The sequence below is a fragment of the Pseudophryne corroboree genome, chromosome 2, assembly GCF_028390025.1.
Source record: "Pseudophryne corroboree isolate aPseCor3 chromosome 2, aPseCor3.hap2, whole genome shotgun sequence".
NCBI classification, from domain to species: Eukaryota; Metazoa; Chordata; class Amphibia; order Anura; family Myobatrachidae; genus Pseudophryne; species Pseudophryne corroboree.
In genome coordinates, this window is record NC_086445.1 from 512,841,334 (window position 1) to 512,856,150 (window position 14,817).

The window sequence follows — 14,817 nt, forward strand, 5'->3', positions numbered from 1 at the left end:
AGTACACTATACACAGTACCCACACTGGCAAACAAAGCCTTAAAACGGTCCTGTCTCCATTTTAAGCACAAATTACCTCAGCCAGTATAAAAAAGTGGGAAGACCGCGCACCATTGAAGGGGCGGGGCTTCACTATGAGCCGATCCAGCAGCTCACCAGCGCCTTTTTCCCTCTGCAGTGGACACAGACGCTGACTGAAAGGGACACGCAGCTCCTCCGGTGTGATAGATTACCTCAGCGGTACCAGGGGGTCATAGCAGGGGGGAGCGATTATTAGTGTGCATAGGGGTCTATTTACTGAGCCACGCATGGAGATAAAGTCGCTGGAGATAAAGTCCCAGCCAATCGGCTCCTAACTGCTATGCCACAGGCTGTTTTTGAAAAATGACAGTTAGGAGACGATTGGCTGGTACTTTATCTCCAGCGACTTTATTTCCATCCAAGGCTTAGTAAATAGACCCCTAGATCTGGGTACTTAGTCTACGACCCAGCTGAGCTTGGCATTAGCAATAAGGGCGCGGTGTGCAGGCTCCGCACACCTCTGTGTCTCCCAGGAAGGGCTCTTTGTGGGTTAATTGTGCTTTTAACCGTATGTGTGTGTGTGCTGTCACATTTACAATATGTCAGACAATGAGTGTGTTTCATGTACGGCAGAGTGTTCCTCTTCTCCAGGGAGCTCACTACTATGTACTCAGTGTAGTGCACCTTCTCAGGCTAGTGGGGCTGAACCAGCGTGGCTGGATTCCATCAAAGGAATGATTTCCAATATCTCTAATAAATTGTCCCGCAATGAGAAAGAGATGCAATACTAAAGACATCTGTGGATGAGATTATGAACAGAGACTCAGTCCCCAAACAAGCGTCTCAGTCCCTTGCCATTTGTCCACAAAAGCGAACTCTGGCCCATATCCTGCAGTCTGACTCTGACGCTGAGGGGTCAGACATGGGGGAGGTGGATTCAGAAGGGGGGGACGCTGCTCTGTCACAGGGAATAGAGGCTCTTATAGAAGCTATCAGAGATGTGCTACAAATTCCTGATAAAGGTGACAGAGGAGTGTGAGGAATCTTATTTTAAATGTAAAAAAGAAGTCCTGTCACTTTTCCTGTGTCAAAGGAATTGAATACTCTATTTGAAGAACCATGGGTTAATCCTGATAAAAAATTTCAAATCCCTAAAAGGTTACTCTCATATTTTAATTTTCCTCCTGAGGATAAGAAAAAATGGGAAAGTCCACTGATAGTGGATGCATGTGTGTCCAGGTTGTCACGGAAGATTGTGTTACCCGTCCCTGGCGCAGCCTCCCTCAAAGACACAGCTGATCGTAAGATTGAGACTACACTCAAATCCTTGTACACAACTGCTGGGGTGGCTCAGAGACCCACTATAGCATGTGCGTGGATTACTAAAGCCATTGCTAAATGGTCGGATAACCTTATTGAAGGGTTGGATTCCTTACCTAGGGGGGAGATTGTGCTACTCCTGCAACATATACAGGACTCTGCAAACTTTATGGTGGAAGCCATTAAAGAAGTGGGTTTGCTTAATGCACGCACCACTGCTATGGCAGTGTCAGCATGCAGTGGCTTATGGTTACGCCAGTGGACTGCGGACTCCAGGAAAGGCGTGAAAGGCCTACCCTTCACAGGAGATGCCTTATTTGGAGATGAACTGGACAAATGGATCTCCGAAGCTACTGCAGGTAAGTCCACATATCTTCCTTCTGCAGCTCCCCGAACCAGGAAGACCTACTCAGGACCTACCCTACAGTCCTTTCGGACTGCCAAGTTTAAGGGCAAAGTCAGAGGATCTTCTACTGCCAACAGAGGCGCTAGAGGTAAACCCAGAAAACCAGCAACTGCTGGTTCTCAGGAACAGAGCTCCAGTTCTGCTTTCTCAAAGCCTTCAGCATGACGGTGGACCGCGAGGCCTGGAAGACTGGCAGGTGGGAGCCTGACTAAAGAATTTCAGTCACATCTGGACAACATCATGCCAGGATCCCTTGGTCATAGATCTTATTTCCCAGGGCTACAGACTGGAGTTTCAGGAGCTTCCACCTCACAGATTCTTCAAATCAGGCTTATCAGTTTCACAAGAGGCAAGTATAACCTTACAGGATGCCATTCAAAAACTGGTACAGACTCAGGTCATTGTTCCACCTCATCTGCAAAACAAGGGGTACTATTCCAACTTGTTTGTAGTACCGAAACTGGACGGTTCGGTAAGGCCGATTTTGAATGTAAAATCGTTGAACTCGTACTTACGAGTGTTCAAATTCAAGATGGAGTCTCTGAGAGCGGTGATCTCAGGTCTGGAGGAGGGGGAATTCCTAGTGTCTCTGGATATCAAGGATGCGTACCTTCACATTCCGATCTGGCCGTCTCACCAGGCTTATCTACGCTTTGCATTACAGGACTGTCACTACCAGTTCCAGGCCCTGCCATTTGGTCTCTCCACGGCACAGAGGGTGTTCACCAAGGTGATGGCAGAGATGATGTTTCTCCTTCGCAAGCAGAGAGTGAACACAATTCCATACCTGGACGATCTTCTGATAAAGGCACCGTCCAGGGAAAGGTTGTTGGACAGCATTGGTCTCACAACCAGACTACTCCTGGATCACGGGTGGATTCTAAATCTCCCGAAATCTCACTTAGAGCCAACTCGGAGGCTCCCATTTCTGGGAATGATACTGGACACAGAGTCGCAGAAAGTTTTTCTTCCGTTGGAAAAGGCATTGGTAATCCAGTCGATGGTTTGGGATGTCCTGAAGCCAATCCGGATATCTGTGCATCTATGCATTCGCCTTCTGGGGGAAATGGTGGCCTCTTATGAGGCGCTTCAGTATGGAAGATTTCATGCAAGGCCCTTCCAGCTGGATCTGTTGGACAAATGGTCCGGATTGCATCTTCACATGCACCAGAGGATCCGCCTGTTGCCAAAGGCCAGGATCTCCCTTCTATGGTGGCTACAGAATTCTCACCTAATCGAGGGCCGATGGTTCGGGATTCAGAATTGGATTCTGCTAACCACAGACGCAAGCCTCAGAGGTTGGGGAGCGGTCACTCAGGAGGTGCAGTTTCAAGGAAGATGGTCAAGTCAGGAAGTCATCCTTCCAATCAACATTCTGGTACTCAGGGATATATACAACGGCCTTCCGCAGACCCTCATATCTTCTCCAAGATCGGGCCATTCAGGTTCAGTCGGACAATGTGACGGCAGTAACGTACATAAACCGACAGGGCAGAATGAAAGGCAGAGCAGCAATGTTAGAGGTATCAAGAATTCTCCTCTGGGCAGAAAAACACGCTGTGGCATTGTCGGCGGTCTTCATTACGGGAGTAGACAACTGGGAAGCAGACTTCCTCAGCAGACACGACCTGCACCCAGGGGAGTGGGTCCTTCATCCGGAGATGTTCAGGTGCTTGACACGTCGAAGGGGATGTCCACAAATCGACATGATGGCCTTTCATCTCAACAAGAAGCTCAAGCGGTATTGTTCCAGGTCGAAAGACCCACAGGCAGTGGCAGTGGACACTCTGACGACTTCATGGGTCTATCAGATGGTGTACGTGTTCCCTCCACTTCCGCTGATCCCAAGAATTATGAAAAGAATAAAAAGGGAAAAAGTTCAAGCAATTCTCATTGCTCCGGACTGGCCAAGAAGGGCCTGGTACGCAGATCTTCTGGAGATCCTCCTGGAAGATCCGTGGCTTCTACCTCTTCACGAGGATCTCCTGCAACAGGGGCCATTCGCCTATCAAGACTTAACACGGCTACGTTTGACGGTATGGAAGTTGAACAGCTGATTCTAGCCAGGAGAGGGATCCCTGACATGGTCATCCTGACTATGATCCAAGCAAGGAAAGGGGTAACGTTTAAACATTACCACTGTATTTGGAAGAAATACGTCTCTTGGTGTGAGAGCAGAAAATATTCTGTGGTGGAATTTTATCTGGGATGTTTCCTGCTTTTTCTTCAGTCGGGTGTGGATGTGGGCCTACATCTGGGCTCCATAAAAGTCCATATTTCGGCCTTGTCCATTTTCTTTCAGAAACAACTGGCATCTCTTCCTGAGGTCCAGACGTTCTTGAAAGGGGTTCTGCACATCCAGCCTCCCTTTGTGCCTCCCACAGCTTCTTAGGACCTCAATTTGGTGCTGAAGTTCCTCCAATCGGACTGGTTTGGACCGTTACAGGAGGTAGACGTAAAATATCTTACGTGGAAAACCGTCACACTGTTGGCCTTGGCTTCAGCAAGACGTGTGTCGGAGCTGGGGGCATTGTCTCACAAGAGCCCCTATTTAATCTTCCATGAGGACAGAGCTGAACTCAGGACTCATCAGCAATTTCTTCCTAAGGTGATGTCTGCGTTTCACATCAACCAACCAATTGTGGTTCCGGTGATTACCAACACCTCTGTTACTTCAAAGTCGTTGGATGTTGTGAGGGATTTGAAGGTGTATGTGAAGAGAACAGCTCATCACAGAATATCGGACTCGCTGTTTGTTCTTTATGATCCCAATAAAATTAGGTGTCCTGCTTCAAAGCAGTCAATTGCACGCTGGATCAGGCTCCCTATCCAGCATGCTTATTCCACGGCAGGATTGCCGATTCCAAAATCTGTACAGGCCCACTCGACTAGGTCAATGGGTTCTTCTTGGGCGGCTGCCCGCGGTGTCTCGGCCTTACAGCTCTGCCGAGCAGCTACTTGGTCAGGTTCGAACACGTTTGCAAAGTTCTATAAGTTCGATACCTTGGCCTCTGAGGACCTTCAGTTTGGTCAACCAGTTCTGCAGCACCCTCAGCACTCTCCCACCTGGTTTGGGAGCTTTGGTACTTCCCCATGGTACTAAATGGATCCCCAGTATCCTCTAGGACGTAAGAGAAAATAAGATTTTAATTACCTACCGGTAAATCCTTTTCTCGTAGTTCTTAGAGGATACTGGGTGCCCGCCCGGTGCTTCGTTCGTCCTGCACTGTTACTTGGTTAAGTATTGTTGTTTGGTTCAGCTGTTCCTGTTCCAAATTTGGCTAGCATGGCTTTCCTCTTGTTTTTGTGTGCTGGTTTGGAATCTCACCACTATCCTTTTATATCCTTCTCTCAAAGTCTGTCCGTTTCCTAGACTGAGTCTGGTAGAAGGGGCATAGAGGGAGGAGCCAGCCCACACTATCAAATTCTTAAAGTGCCCATGGCTCCTAGTGGACCCGTCTATACCCCATGGTACTAAATGGATCCCCAGTATCCTCTACAGACTACGAGAAAAGTATTTACCAGTAGGTAATTAAAATCCTATTTACCCTAGCCTGCCCAGTCCCCTCTTCCCCCTGTCACCCTCTATCCCCCTGTTTCCCTAGCATGCCCTTCTATCCCTGTTTCTCCACCCTGTCGAGTCACCTATCCCACTGTTACCCTAGCATGCCAGGTCATCTTCTATCCCCCTGTCATCCTAGCCTGCCCAGTCACCTATCCCCCTGTCACCCTAGCCTGCCCAGTCACCATCTATCCCCCTGTCACCCTAGCGGTGAGGCTCCAGTTATTATCACCTGAAGTAACTACATTAACAGGAAGGTGCTGCATACATTACTACTGTGTGTGTCTTTTATGTGTACTTTATGGTCCCTGCTGCTGATTCAGCATACTTGATTTCACTGCACTTTAATTTTATTTGTATTTCATTTTTATTTATATTCTTATTATTTTTTTATATTTTTTATTTAATTTTAATTATATTTTAACCAACCCATATTTAAATCTAAATTTATCACCATCTAACTAAAAGTGCTTAATTTTGAGTAACAAAGATGAAACCTTAATCGTTCATTAAAGTGTATTGGAGCTGCTCATGTCATTAGAGGGTAGCGCTGGTATCTAAATTACACCCACTATCTCCCTGTTACCCCTGCCTGCCCAGTCACCAGTGGTGTAACTACAGCCCCCGTAGCCACTGCGGAGGTTTGGAGGCACAGGGCTGCGGGTGCGCTTCTATTGGACGCTGACAAGCCTGACAGAACAGTGACTCAGTGACTGATGCTTAATCAGCCTATAGCAGGCATCAGCACGAGTGGCCGCCCAATTAGAATCAGGTGAGGGTGGAGCTCCAGTGTGTGTACGGGAGGGTGGGTACGCCAGCGTGGAGACTGTGAGAGGCTGAGCTGCTGCGGCGGCGGACCCGCGACTCCCGCCACCCAGCCTCGGGACAAAATGACTGTGGCTGCGCTTGGCGCCAGCTACACACAAACAATCTCAGTCTGTGTGTAATACGTGGTTGCGGAGCTCCCAAACCGTTTGTGTGTGACATGTGACTCGGTCACACACACATAGAGCGACAGTGAGAAGTCAGTCTCTGTCTCCAGTGTGGTGCTTGTGGTGTGTGTGGAGAGAGGCTGAGCAGTTGCAGCGGCCCCCGGACCAATCTACCAAGCCTGACACAGTAATATACAATAAGTTACTATATGACCAGCTTTAGGTGATAACTGTGGTGCGAGGAATCTGGGCATATAATATTATAATTGTACATAGACTTGTCCAAAAATTGCGTGAAGGCCGCCTGATGCAGTAATAAATATAAAAGTAAGTTACTAGGTGTAACATACACATACATAGTCCGCGATTTTGCTCCGTCTTTCTCCACATTCTGCCCACTTCACTAGGAAGTGGGCAGAATGCGGGAGGTGTGCCCACTCTTCCGGGGCTGCGGGGGACTACTCGAAAAACCGGGTGTCTCCCGCAGAATCCGGGAGAGTAGGTAAGTATGCCTCAGGCAATACCTGAATAATTGCACAAAGATGCAAGAGATGCAGCCAAACACTTTCACAAACTCAATAAAAAAAAAAAAAAATCTGCCACAGACACCCACAAGTGAAAACATTTGTAAAAAATATAGATGGTTGCTAAACAACATATATTTGTGTTTACACATATGCAAGCATGTACTGTAAAACAACTCTAATCCCTACCAGGGGCTGCTGCTGTGCAAGGAAATGGCTTTCACAGAGTTAGTGAATGACCTGCTCCTGCTGCTCCTTGCCCGCCTCCCTCCCATTCTGATAGTAAGCGCCGGGGACGGCCACGAGATCTTGGCATGACCCTGTCAGATCCCCGGCGCCAAAACACTGAGAAAGAGCAAGAGGGAGGGAGGGGGGGGAGCGGAATATAAACAAGAAGGGGAGGAGCTGAGATAGCTGCCCCTCCTCCCTTTTCTGACAGACAGCATGTCTCTCAAGTGGGCACTGCTAGATCATTTGTTGGTGGGGAGGAGTTGAGAGGGTGGCCCCTCCTCCCCATTGGTGGGGGCTGGGGCACTTAGTAGAGTCAGAACGTCAGGGAGGAGGAAGCGCTGCGGCTGGAGAAAGGAGGAGATGGGAGAGCGTTCCTTCCTCACAGCAGCAACCAGTAAGTCTGTATGATGGAGGAACGGCCCCGCCTCCCTCTCTGTTCGGGCTGCCGCAGCGCAGCCACAGTGAGTGTGTGATTGTGAGCCGGGTGGCGGGGACATTGGCGGCGGGCGAACGGGCGCATAGCTGGCGGCCGCGGCGGCATTATACAGTGAGTCATTGTGACTCATTGTAATGCCAGGCTGGCGGCTGTGGGCCCCTTCAGTGCTGCGGGGCCCCAGTGCAACGCACTGGCTGCACTGCCACAAGTTCCGCCCCATGTCAGAATACCGACTCCGGAATCCTGAAAAGCTCAGGACACCGACGCCAGAATCCTGATAGCCGGCATCCCGACCATAAGTACAGCAGGAGGGTTAGGTTTAGGGTTGGAGGCTAGGTTTAGGCGCTACACCGAGAGGTTATGGTTTGGCTGCGGGGAGGGGCTTTATGGCTAGGCACCACCAGGGGGAGGGTTGGGTTAGACTGCGGGAAGGGAGGGTTAGGGGGTTGAGGAGAGGAGACAATAGCGCTACCTTACCCTGTCGGGATTTCAATTGTCGGGATGCCAGCGTCGGTATACTGAACAACAACATCTTCACTGCTAGGCATTCATACCCAACCCCTGCATACTTATATGTTCCTTTACTAAATGAATATTATTGATTTATTTTATTTTGATTGCCTTCATTTTATTTCCTAAATAAGCTATGCATATTTTTTGTAGTGATGAGCGGGTTCAGATCCTCGGAATCCGACCCGCCCGAACTTCACCTTTTTTTTACACGGGTCCGAGCGACTCGGATCCTCCCGCCTTGCTCGGTTAACCCGAGCGCGCCCGAACGTCATCATCCCGCTGTCGGATTCTCGCGAGACTCGGATTCTATATAAGGAGCCGCGCGTCGCCGCCATTTTCACACGTGCATTGAGATTGATAGGGAGAGGACGTGGCTGGCGTCCTCTCCGAATCCGTTGTATTATATTAGAACTTAGTTAGTTATAATTGTGGGGAGGATTGGGGACGGGGAGCAGCTGTTAGGGAGTACAGTACAGGGTTTTGAGTTTAATCCGTTGTTTTTCTGCCTGAAAAAAAACGCTCCACCATATCTGTGCTCACTCAGTGTGCTGCACTGCTGCATGATATATCTGTGCTGAGTGCACTGCTCACACTGCCTAATTGTGGGGACTGGGGAGCAGTTATAGCAGGAGTACAGTGCACAGTTTTGCTGACAGTGACCACCAGTCCAGTATACGTTTGTCTGCCTGAAAAACACTGTGGTGTTTTTATTTATTTCTTTCTTCATGCTAGTTTGTTTAGCAGTCTGCTGACACTGCAGTGTCCACCAGGTCCGTTATACAGTATATTATATATATAATTAAGCACTAAGCATAAGCAGCAGTACGGTAGGCCGCGGCTGTACCTACCTCTGTGTCGACTCGTCACTCGTCGTCCATAAGTATAAGTAATACTATCCATCCATCTACATTGTATACCAGTGGTGGTTTTTTTTTCTTTCTTCATACTAGTTTAGCAGTCTGCTGCTGACACTGTCCACCAGGTCCGTTATACAGTATATTATATTTATATATAAGCACTAAGCAGCAGTACGGTAGGCCACGGCTGTACCTACCTCTGTGTCGTCAGTGCACTCGTCGTCCATAAGTATAAGTAATACTATACTATCCATCCATCTACATTGTATACCTGTGGTGTTTTTTTTTTCTTTCTTCATACTAGTTTAGCAGTCTGCTGCTGACACTGTCCACCAGGTCCGTTATACAGTATATTATATTTATATATAAGCACTAAGCAGCAGTACGGTAGGCCACGGCTGTACCTACCTCTGTGTCGTCACTCGTCGTCCATAAGTATAAGTAATACTATACTATCCATCCATCTACATTGTATACCTGTGGTGGTTTTTTTTTTTCTTTCTTCATACTAGTTTAGCAGTCTGCTGACACTGTCCACCAGGTCCGTTATACAGTATATTATATTTATATATAAGCACTAAGCAGCAGTACGGTAGGCCACGGCTGTACCTACCTCTGTGTCGTCACTCGTCCATAAGTATAAGTAATACTATACTATCCATCCATCTACATTGTATACCTGTGGTGGCTTTTAGTTGTGCGCAAAATATGGAGAACAAAAATGTGGAGGTTAAAAAAATAGGGAAAGATTAAGATCCACTTCCACCTCGTGCTGAAGCTGCTGCCACTAGTCATGGCCGAGACGATGAAATGCCATCAACGTCGTCTGCCAAGGCCGATGCCCAATGTCATAGTACAGAGCATGTAAAATCCAAAACACAAAAGATCAGTAAAAAAATGACCCAAAAATCAAAATTAAAAGCGTCTGTGGAGAAGCGTAAACTTGCCAATATGCCATTTACGATACGGAGTGGCAAGGAACGGCTGAGGCCCTGGCTTATGTTTATGGCTAGTGGTTCAGCTTCACATGAGGATGGAAGCACTCATCCTCTCGCTAGAAAAAAGAAAAGACTTGCGGCAAAAGCACAGCAAAGAACTGTGCGTTCTTCGAAATCACAAATCCCAAAGGAGAGTCCAATTGTGTCGGTTGCGATGCCTGACCTTCCCAACACTGGACGGGAAGAGCTTGCGCCTTCCACCATTTGCACGCCCCCTGCAAGTGTTGAAAGGAGCACCCGCAGTCCAGTTCCTGATAGTGAAATTGAAGATGTCAGTGTTGAAGTACACCAGGATGAGGATATGGGTGTTGCTGGCGCTGGGGAGGAAATTGACAAGGAGGATTCTGATGGTGAGGTGGTTTGTTTAAGTCAGGCACCCGGGGAGACACCTGTTGTCCGTGGGAGGAATATGGCCATTGACATGCCTGGTGAAAATACCAAAAAAATCAGCTCTTCAGTGTGGAAGTATTTCAACAGAAATGCGGACAACAGGTGTCAAGCCGTGTGTTGCCTTTGTCAAGCTGTAATAAGTAGGGGTAAGGACGTTAACCACCTCGGAACATCCTCCCTTATACGTCACCTGCAGCGCATTCATAATAAGTCAGGGACAAGTTCAAAAACTTTGGGCGACAGCGGAAGCAGTCCACTGAAGAGTAAATCCCTTCCTCTTGTAACCAAGCTCGCGCAAACCACACCACCAACTCCCTCAGTGTCAATTTCCTCCTTACCCAGGAAAGCCAATAGTCCTGCAGGCCATGTCACTAGCAAGTCTGACGAGTCCTCTCCTGCCTGGGATTCCTCCAATGCATCCTTGAGTGTAACGCCTACTGCTGCTGGCGCTGCTGTTGTTGCTGCTGGGAGTCGATCGTCATCCCAGAGGGGAAGTCGGAAGACCACTTGTACTACTTCCAGTAAGCAATTGACTGTCCAACAGTCCTTTGTGAGGAAGATGAAATATCACAGCAGTCATCCTGTTGCAAAGCGGATAACTGAGGCCTTGACAACTATGTTGGTGTTAGACGTGCGTCCGCTATCCGCCGTTAGTTCACAGGGAACTAGACAATTTCTTGAGGTAGTGTGCCCCCGTTACCAAATACCATCTAGGTTCCACTTCTCTAGGCAGGCGATACCGAGAATGTACACGGACGTCAGAAAAAGACTCACCAGTGTCCTAAAAAATGCAGTTGTACCCAATGTCCACTTAACCACGGACATGTGGAAAAGTGGAGCAGGGCAGACTCAGGACTACATGACTGTGACAGCCCACTGGGTAGATGTATTGCCTCCCGCTGCAAGAACAGCAGTGGCGGCACCAGTAGCAGCATCTCGCAAACGCCAACTCGTTCCTAGGCAGGCTACGCTTTGTATCACCGCTTTCCAGAATAGGCACACAGCTGAAAACCTCTTACGGCAACTGAGGAAGATCATCGCAGAATGGCTTACCCCAATTGGACTCTCCTGGGGATTTGTGACATCGGACAATGCCAGCAATATTGTGAGTGCATTACATCTGGGCAAATTCCAGCACGTCCCATGTTTTGCACATACCTTGAATTTGGTGGTGCAGAATTATTTAAAAAACGACAGGGGCGTGCAAGAGATGCTGTCGGTGGCCAGAAGAATTGCGGGACACTTTCGGCGTACAGGCACCGCGTACAGAAGACTGGAGCACCACCAAAAACACCTGAACCTGCCCTGCCATCATCTGAAGCAAGAGGTGGTAACGAGGTGGAATTCAACCCTCTATATGCTTCAGAGGATGGAGGAGCAGCAAAAGGCCATTCAAGCCTATACATCTGGCCATGATATAGGCAAAGGAGGTGGAATGCACCTGTCTCAAGCGCAGTGGAGAATGATTTCAACGTTGTGCAAGGTTCTGCAACCTTTTGAACTTGCCACACGTGAAGTCAGTTCAGACACTGCCAGCCTGAGTCAGGTCATTCCCCTCATCAGGCTTTTGCAGAAGAAGCTGGAGGCATTGAAGGAGGAGCTAAAACAGAGCGATTCCGCTAGGCATGTGGGACTTGTGGATGGAGCCCTTCATTCGCTTAACCAGGATTCACGTGTGGTCAATCTGTTGAAATCAGAGCACTACATTTTGGCCACCGTGCTCGATCCTAGATTTAAAACCTACCTTGGATCTCTCTTTACGGCAGACACAAGTCTGCAGAGGTTCAAAGACCTGCTGGTGACAAAATTGTCAAGTCAAGCGGAACGCGACCCGTCAACATCTCCTCCTTCACATTCTCCCGCAACTGGGGGTGCGAGGAAAAGGCTACGAATTCCGAGCCCACCCGCTGGCGGTGATGCAGGGTAGTCTGGAGCGACTGCTGATGCTGACATCTGGTCCGGACTGAATGACCTGCCAACGATTACTGACAAGTCGTCTACTGTCACTGCATATGATTCTCTCACCACTGAAAGAATGGTGGAGGATTATATGAGTGACCGCATCCAAGTAGGCACGTCAGACAGTCCGTACGTATACTGGAAGGAAAAAGAGGCAATTTGGAGGCCCTTGCACAAACTGGCTTTATTCTACCTAAGTTGCCCTCCCTCCAGTGTGTACTCCGAAAGAGTGTTTTGTGCAGCCGCTCACCTTGTCAGCAATCGGCGTACGAGGTTACTTCCAGAAAATGTGGAGAAGATGATGTTCATTAAAATGAATTATAATCAATTCCTCCATGGAGACATTCACCAGCAGCAATTGCCTCCAGAAAGTACACGAGGACCTGAGATGGTGGATTCCAGTGGGGACGAATTAATAATCTGTGAGGAGGGGGATGTACACAGTGAAAGGGGTGATGAATCGGACGATTATGATGAGGTGGACATCTTGCCTCCGTAGAGCCAGTTTGTGCAAGGAGAGATTGATTGCTTCTTTTTTGGTGGGGGCCCAAACCAACCAGTCATTTCAGTCACAGTCGTGTGGCAGACCCTGTCGCTGAAATGATGGGTTCGTTAAAGTGTGCATGTCCTGTTTTTACAACATAAGGGTGGGTGGGAGGGCCCAAGGACAATTCCATCTTGCACCTCTTTTTTCTTTCATTTTTCTTTGCGTCATATGCTGTTTGTGGAGTATTTTTTTGAAGGGCCATCCTGCGTGACACTGCAGTGACACTCCTAGATGGGCCAGGTGTTTGTGTCGGCCACTAGGGTCGCTTAGCTTAGTCACACAGCTACCTCATTGCGCCTCTTTTTTTCTTTGCGTCATGTGCTGTTTGGGGAGTATTTTTTTGAAGGGCCATCCTGCGTGACACTGCAGTGCCACTCCTAGATGGGCCAGGTGTTTGTGTCGGCCACTAGGGTCGCTTAGCTTAGCCATCCAGCGACCTCGGTGCAAATTTTAGGACTAAAAATAATATTGTGAGGTGTTCAGAATAGACTGAAAATTAGTGGCAATTATGGTTATTGAGGTTAATAATACTATGGGATCAAAATGACCCCCAAATTCTATGATTTAAGCTGTTTTTTAGGGTCTTTTGAAAAAAAACACCCGAATCCAAAACACACCCGAATCCGACAAAAAAAATTTGGTGAGGTTTTGCCAAAACACGTCCGAACCCAAAACACGGCCACGGAACCGAACCCAAAACCAAAACACAAAACCCGAAAAATTTCAGGTGCACATCACTAATTTTTTGTAAAGCATAAAACTTTACAATAATTTTCTTTTTTAAAGTATATATTTATTTACAGCACAAATAAGAATTCACTGTTGACCCACATTAATTGCAGAGATGGTTTACTTATTAAGGGGTCTATTTACTAAGCCTGGGATGGAGATAAAGTACCAGCCCATCAGCTCCTAACTGCCATGTCACAGTCTGTGTTAGGCTGTGTTTGAAAAATGACAGTTGGGAGCTGATTGGCTGGTACTTTATCTCTGTCCACCTCAACTACATCCAAGGCTTAGTAAATAGATCCCTAAAAACCTTAAAAGATGTTTTGGAAGAGCGGAAAGCAATCACTCGCCGCCCTAGAGAGTATCCTATGTTGAACATTGTGAAGGAGCTATGTAATGAATGGGATGCTCTTGTTATGGAGCCATGCTGTTATAACAGAAGCATGACAATCACATATGCACTAGGACCAGCACATCCCGCTCAGCAGATTATGCAAAGCAAGGAGGTGCCAGGCTGGAGAGGCGCTCTCCCCGCTCTGCTACTCTGCTGTTGCTGACGGCTGCACCTGTCAAACTGTATGACAGGCAGTGGTGCTGGCAGCTTGAAGCGCGGCTCTTCCGCCATCAGCTACCTCCCTCCCTCTATTCTCCTCCCCGCTGCCTGCACTTGTATAACGGCAGCGACACTGTCAGCATAAAGTGGCTCTTCAGTTTCCTGTCCACCTGGCACTGATCTCGTGTGTAAGTCCTGCACTCCCCCCTCTTTCCCCTCCCCTTCCCTCGTGTGGACATATGTGTAAGGGACACTACTACTGCATTATGTGTGGCACTACTACTGTTTGCATTATGTGTAAGGGGCACTACATCTGTGGGCATTATGTGTGGCACTACTACTGTGGGCTTTAGTGTAATGGGCACTACTACTGTGGACATTATATGTGGCACTACTACTGTGGGTGTTATGTGCAAGGTATGCTACTACTATTGGCATTATGTGTGGCACTACTATTGTGGGCAGTATGTGCAATGTGCACTACTACTGTGGGCATTATGTGTAAGGGGAACTACTACTGTGGGCATTACGTGTGGCACTACTATTGTGGGTGCTATGTGTAAGGGTCACTACTACTGTGGGCATTATGTGTGGCACTGCTACTGTGGGCGCTATGTTCAAGAGGCACTACTACTGTAGGAATTGTGTGTGGCACTACTAATGTGGGCATTATCTGTAGAGGACACTACTACTGTGGGCATTATGTGTTGCACTACTGTGTGCATTATGTGTTGCACTACTATGTGCATTACGTGTGCACTACTACTGTGGGCGTTATGTGTAAGTGGCACTACTACTGTGGGCGCTATGTGTAAGGGCACTTCTACTGTGGCCATTAT